Source organism: Humulus lupulus, chromosome 8, assembly GCF_963169125.1.
Source record: "Humulus lupulus chromosome 8, drHumLupu1.1, whole genome shotgun sequence".
Taxonomy (NCBI): domain Eukaryota; kingdom Viridiplantae; phylum Streptophyta; class Magnoliopsida; order Rosales; family Cannabaceae; genus Humulus; species Humulus lupulus.
Genome location: NC_084800.1, coordinates 89,557,476 through 89,564,595, shown reverse-complemented (window position 1 = coordinate 89,564,595; position 7,120 = coordinate 89,557,476). Strand labels below are relative to the sequence as shown.

At 32.5% G+C, this 7,120-nt stretch overlaps 1 non-coding gene across 1 annotated transcript; it reads right to left on the bottom strand.

Moving 5' to 3' along the window:
- Positions 1-769: 769 nt before the first annotated feature.
- On the bottom strand, positions 770-876 carry LOC133798933 (small nucleolar RNA R71). The gene has a single exon (XR_009876149.1). It is a non-coding gene; the product is annotated as a small nucleolar RNA R71 (small nucleolar RNA).
- Between the last annotated feature and the right edge of the window lie 6,244 nt (positions 877-7,120).

Sequence of the window (7,120 nt, the reverse complement as noted above, 5' to 3'; positions counted from 1 at the left end):
AAATTTGGCAAAGTTCCCATCCACGCTTATTAATTAACCTCGGGGAGTTGTTATTAAGTTGTGAGTAAGTGGAATCAAATAGGCCTGGGAACAAGTTAAACCAAAAAAATTAGATAAAAAAAAAAAAATCATAAAAATCATAACAAAAAAAAATTATTTATTTATTTAAATATTGTAATCTCTTCTTGTTATAAGTATGCTCTGTGGTTGCGGTTCTAACTGATCTTCCACATCAGAAATTTGTTTTCTTGTGATTGTTTGTGTTACTTGGTGAAATCTGTGACATTGTATGCATCAGTGGCATCGTAATTCAAAAAATCGTTTGGTGAAAAAATTAGTGTCTGTACGTGAAATTGAAAGTGTTTTTGAAAGTTTAAGCATAATGGAACAAGAACCTAATGTTGTGCAAGAAAAAACTCTTCTTGAATACTTTTCACCTATTTCATCTAATGCTCCATCATGCATTGTTTTGCCCACTACTAATGCTACTCATTTTGAACTTAAACCATCAATCATTCAATTGTTACCATCATTTTATGGTTTAGAAAGAGAGGATCCATACATGCATGTAAAAGACTTTTTGGAAATTTGCTCTACCTTTCGTTTTCAAAATTTTTCAGATGAGTCGGTTAAACTTAGGTTGTTCCCTTTTTCCTTAAAAGATAGAGCCAAAGCTTGGTTAAACTCACTTCCAACTGGAACCATAACTACTTGGGATCAACTTTTTAATAAATTTCTTGCTAAATTTTTCCCCATGTCCAAAACTGATAGTTTAAGAAGAGAAATCTCCGAATTTTATCAAAAAGATAACGAAGAATTTTATGAATGCTGGGAAAGATTTAAAGATTTATTATTAAAATGTCCCCACCATGGTTTTGAAAAATGGAGACTTGTGAAATATTTTTATGATGGTTTAACCCCTTCGAACCGACAAATGATTCAATCCATGCATACTGGAAAATTTTTAAAATTGCAAGGTCAAGAGGCTTGGGACGCTCTTGAAGAATTGTCTGTTAATTCACAACAATGGAATTATTCTGAGCCTAGGTCTAGAGCCAACCCGTCACCGAAAAGAGAAGGAAAATATGAAATAAAAGAAGAAAGTGATTTAAGAACATCATTTGATAAATTAGCAAGAAAAGTAGAAGCCTTAGTAATAAGTCAATCTATGAATTCTCATGTGCAACCTAAAAAAGATGTTTGTTCTTTATGTGCTAGTCCATGTCATAATGCTCAATCATGTCCTTCTTTTGTTGAAACATTTTCTGAAGAAGCTAATGCTTTACATTCATATGGAAAACCTTCTTCTAATAGCCTGTTTTCCAACACATACAATCCAAATTGGAGAAACCATCCCAATTTTTCCTGGAGACAAAACCAACCACAAGTGAATCAAGGAACCCAATTCCACATGCCAAATCCAAATCATGCCCAACCAAGTCAACCTTACCCTCCACAAAGAAAACCTTCCTTAGAAGACACCTTACAACAGTTCATGCAATCCACCCAACAAATCTTACAAAATCAGTCTCAATCCATTGCCAAACTCGAGACACAATTGGGTCAACTTGCTAATGTTGTAACTGAGAGAGAAAAAGGAAGATTTCCTAGCCAACCCATCCCAAATCCTAAAGGCCAATATGAAATAGGAACTCCTAGTCATAAAGAAGAAGCTAAGTCTATTTCAACTCTTAGGTCCGGAAAACAAATTGTCAAACCCGATTACATACCTCAAGTTGAAAAAGACCAAAGCCAACCTCAAAGTTCCAACACAAATGACCTTTCAAAAGATGATGCTCAAATCCTTCCTTCCATCCCAAAAGCTCCTTTTCCACAAAGATTAATTCCACTTAAGAAAGGCAACCAATATAGTGACATCTTAGAAGTTTTCAAACAAGTAAGCATAAACATTCCTTTCTTAGATGCCATTAAACAAATTCCTGCCTATTCTAAATTCTTAAAAGACCTTTGCACTGTTAAAAGAAACACAAATGTTCCAAAAAAGGCGTTTTTAACTGAACAAGTTAGCTCCATAATTCAATATAAAAGCCTTGTCAAGTATAAAGATCCCGGTTGTCCAACAATTTCATGCATCATTGGCGATCATTTCATTAACAAAGCTTTACTTGATTTAGGAGCTAGTGTGAATTTACTGCCTTATTCTGTGTATAAGCAACTTGGTCTAGGAGAATTAAAACCAACTTCTATAACACTTCAATTAGCCGATCGTTCAGTGAAAATTCCTAGAGGTATTGTAGAAGATGTTTTAATTAAAGTGGATAAATTCTATTTTCCTGTGGACTTTATTGTTCTTGACACTCAACCTGTTGAAAATGCTCATGCTCAAATACCCATCATTCTAGGTAGACCATTTTTAGCTACATCTAATGCAATTATCAACTGTCGTAATGGTGTATTGAAATTATCTTTTGGAAACATGACTGTTGAATTAAATGTTTTTAATGTTGCTAAATCTGTTGAGTGTGAGGAAGTGCATGAAGTTAACATGATAGAGAGTATGTGTGAAGATGATGGAAGTGACTTACTTGATTTTTGTGAAAAATACTTTGGTATAAACTTGCATATTGATGATTTTCATGATGAAGTGAATTCTTTGTTAGAGTCTATACCCTTAAATGAAACCAAAGTTGAACCATTTTCACCCTTAGATCATGTTCAATCAATTTCTGAGTCTCCAAAGTTAGACCTTAAACCTTTGCCAGAAAATTTAAAATATGCTTTTCTAGGAGAGTCTGAAACCTTGCCTGTTATCATAGCATCTGCTTTAGATAAAGAACAAGAAGATAAATTGTTAGATGTCCTTAGAAAACATAAGGAAGCCATAGGTTGGACTATTGGAGACATCAAGGGAATTAGCCCATCCATATGCATGCATAGAATCCATCTAGAAGAAAATGCTAAAACCTCTCGGGAATGTCAAAGAAGGTTAAATCCAAATATGAAAGAGGTCGTTAGGGAAGAAGTACTTAAACTGTTAGATGTAGGTATCATCTACCCTATTTCTGATAGTCAATGGGTTAGTCCAGTTCAAGTAGTGCCTAAAAAGTCTGGGATCACCGTTGTTGAAAATGAGAAAAATGAATTAATCCCTACTCGAGTACAAACGGGGTGGAGAGTGTGTATAGACTATAGAAAGCTAAATAATGTTACTAGAAAAGACCACTTTCCTTTACCCTTTATTGATCAAATGCTTGAACGTTTAGCTGGCCATGCATATTATTGTTTTCTTGATGGCTATTCGGGATATAACCAAATCCCCATTGCCCCTGAAGATCAAGAAAAGACTACCTTCACTTGCCCTTTTGGAACCTTTGCATATCGTCGCATGCCTTTTGGTCTTTGTAATGCTCCTGCAACTTTTCAAAGATGTATGATTGCAATATTTTCTGATATGGTTGAAAGAAATCTTGAAGTGTTTATGGATGATTTTTCTGTGTTTGGAAATTCTTTTGATGACTGTTTGCACCATCTGTCTCTTGTTTTGATTCGCTGCAAAGAAAAGAATTTAGTTCTTAATTGGGAAAAATGTCATTTTATGGTTAAAAAAGGAATTGTTTTAGGTCATGTAATCTCATCTGAGGGAATAGAAGTTGATAAAGCAAAAGTTGATCTTATTTCAAAACTTCCCCCACCTAAAACAGTAAAAGAAATTAGATCATTCTTAGGCCATGCCGGTTTTTATAGAAGATTCATAAAAGACTTTAGCAAAATTTCACGCCCATTATGTCATTTGCTCGGAAAAGAAAATGCTTTTGTCTTTGATAATGATTGCCATGTTGCCTTTGAAAGATTAAAATCCCTTTTGACTAGTGCACCCATTATTCGCCCTCCTGATTGGAATATTCCTTTTGAAATAATGTGTGATGCTTCTGATTATGCTATTGGTGCTGTTCTAGGACAAAGAATTAACAAGTTACCTCATGTAATCTACTATGCTAGCAAAACTTTGAACGATGCTCAATTAAATTATTCTACAACTGAAAAAGAATTGCTTGCTGTTGTGTTTGCATTGGAGAAATTTAGGTCTTATTTGTTAGGATCTAAAATAATTGTCTATTCTGATCATGCTGCATTGAAATATCTCTTGTCGAAGAAAGATGCTAAATCTCGCTTAATTCGTTGGATCTTGCTTTTACAAGAATTTGATTTAGAGATACGAGATAAAAAAGGTTCTGAAAATGTTGTTGCTGATCATTTGTCTAGAATTGTTGTTGAGACTAATAATGACTCCACCACTATAACTGAAACTTTTCCTGATGAACAACTCATGCATATATCTTCTTTGCCTTGGTATGCTGACATTGTGAATTATTTGGTCACTGGTGAAATTCCTTCTCATTGGTCTAAGCATGACAAATCTAAATTTTATTCTGAAGTGAAACATTTCATGTGGGATGACCCTTATTTGTTTAAATATTGCCCTGATCAAATAATAAGGAGATGCATTCCAAACTGTGATCAACTTAAAATCATATCTTTTTGTCATGATCATGCATGTGGTGGACATTTTAGTGGTAAGAAAACTGCTTTGAAAATTTTACAATGTGGATTTTATTGGCCTACTATTTTTCATGACACTTATGTTTATTGCAAATCTTGCGAATGTTGTCAAATGTTAGGAAGTGTAACTAGAAGAAACATGATGCCTTTGAATCCTATCCTTATTGTTGAAATATTTGATGTTTGGGGCATTGATTTTATGGGTCCATTTCCTAACTCTTTTGGTAACTTGTACATTCTTGTTGGTGTTGACTATGTGTCTAAATGGGTTGAAGCTGTTGCATGCCACACAAATGACCATAAAGTTGTGCTTAAGTTTTTGAAAGAAAATATTTTCTCTCGGTTTGGCTCACCACGTGCTATCATTAGTGATAACGGTACACACTTTTGTAATAGATCTTTTGAGCATTTAATGAAACAGTATGGTATTACACATAAAGTCACTACACCTTATCACCCACAAACTAGTGGTCAAGTTGAAATATCAAATAGAGAAATTAAGCACATCTTAGAGAAAACTGTCAATCCATCTAGGAAAGATTGGTCCTTAAGACTCATTGATGCATTATGGGCATATCGAACTGCATACAAAACACCCATTGGAATGTCCCCCTATAGACTTGTGTATGGAAAGGCATGTCACTTACCCGTTGAGCTAGAACATAGAGCCTATTGGGCAATTAAGCAATTGAATTTTTCCTTAGACAAAGCGGGTGAGAGAAGAAAGCTTCAATTAAATGAGTTAGAAGAACTTAGGCATGATGCATATGATTATTCCAAAAAATATAAGGATCGAATGAAGATTTACCATGACAAAAACATTTTGCGAAAAGATTTCTCTCCCGGTCAAAAAGTCCTTTTATACAATTCTCGTTTGCATCTCTTCCTGGGGAAGTTACGCTCTCGGTGGGTAGGTCCCTACATTGTTCGCACTGTTTTTCCACATGGAGCCATTGAAATTGAAAATCCTAATAATGGTAATGTATTCAAAGTGAATGGACAAAAATTGAAACCATTTTTAGAATTGAAAACTGCTAAAGTGGATGAAATCCTTCTTGAGGATCCTATTTACCATGGTCCTTGATCGCTTTCATCAATTATTGATAAATGTGTGTTTTATTTATGTTTTTAGGTTAACTTCTTGTTTTGATTTTTGTTTCTTTTTTATTGCACTCTTGACATGCTCTATGATGAGGTACGACCATTCTAAACTCTAAACTCTTTCACACTTCAATTTATATTTGTATTTTGATACATTGAGGACAATGCATAATTTAAGTTTGGGGGTAGTGGGTTTATTTGGTTACTTCTTTCATGTGTTGAAAATGGTAGAATTTTTTTTTTTTTGGGTAGAATTTCTATTATCTCTCTAGTAATATATATTTATATATAGTTTTGTACTTTTATACTTTATTTTCTATCAAAAACTATTAAAAAATTAAAAAAAAAAAAAAAAAACCTTTGGTGATATCCGTTTTTCCTATGATAATACCCTTGATTGAGTTTGATTTTAGTTTAAAAAAAAATATATATATGAATCTTTATTAAGCTTTGTGTTTAATTCTTGGGTCAATTTTGCTTAAAAAAAAATGAAAATTAAATTTTGAAAAATAATTATTCATCATAATATGTGAAATAAATAGTTTATTACAACAATTTTTCCTAAATTCACATAATAACTTGATAAATAGTTTTGGACTTCTAATTTAAAATATATTTTCAAAGCAAGATTGACTATAGAATTAATTACATAAGGTTAATGTTGATTCATATTTTTTATAAATTATTTTCAATGTGCAATCTTTGAGGACATTTTTGATATCACCAAATAAAAAAAAAAAAGTGTATTTTTAATTTTTCTTTTGCTTGAGGACTAGCAAAATTCTAAGTTTGGGGGTGTGATAACTCTAGAAATTAGAGTTATTTTACCACACTTTTTAAGCTAAAAATGATTTAGTTCTTAAGTTTTTAATTAAGTTATTAAGTTTTAATTACTTTTTAAATTTATTAGTCTTATTTAAATTTTATAGATTTTTGTGTATTTGTATAGTTATATTATTGTAAAATATTATAGTTTAATTATTTAAAATTAATATTGTTAAGTTAGTGGTAAAAAAAATGTTGTATTATTGAACTTAAATGTAAAATATAAATTAAGTTATAATTAATATTTTCAAAGAATTAAATTGATTTATTTTAGAGTTGAAAATATTGTATTATGATTTATTTTATATTTATTTTGTAGGGAATGTATGCTCTTAAAAAAAAAGAAAAATGAAGGACAACATGGCATTTTCAAGAAAGCAAAACAAAGAGTTGACATTTATAGAAAAAAAAAGGCTTCATTTGGGCCCAAGCCCAACAGCTTCTCCAAGCTTCCTCCACCTCAGGCCCAACACCACTCCCTCATGAAGTCATCCGCCTGGCACTGAAGCAAGCAATTACTCCAAGGGTCTTCAGCATATACTTCAACCATGCATATACACCCAATATCATCACATGCTACCTTCCTCATCTTCATCACTCAAGGCTCAAACGGCCCAAGCCTCCAAAGCAGCCAAATTCATCAAGTCTTCAGCATATATCACCATTTCCTTTA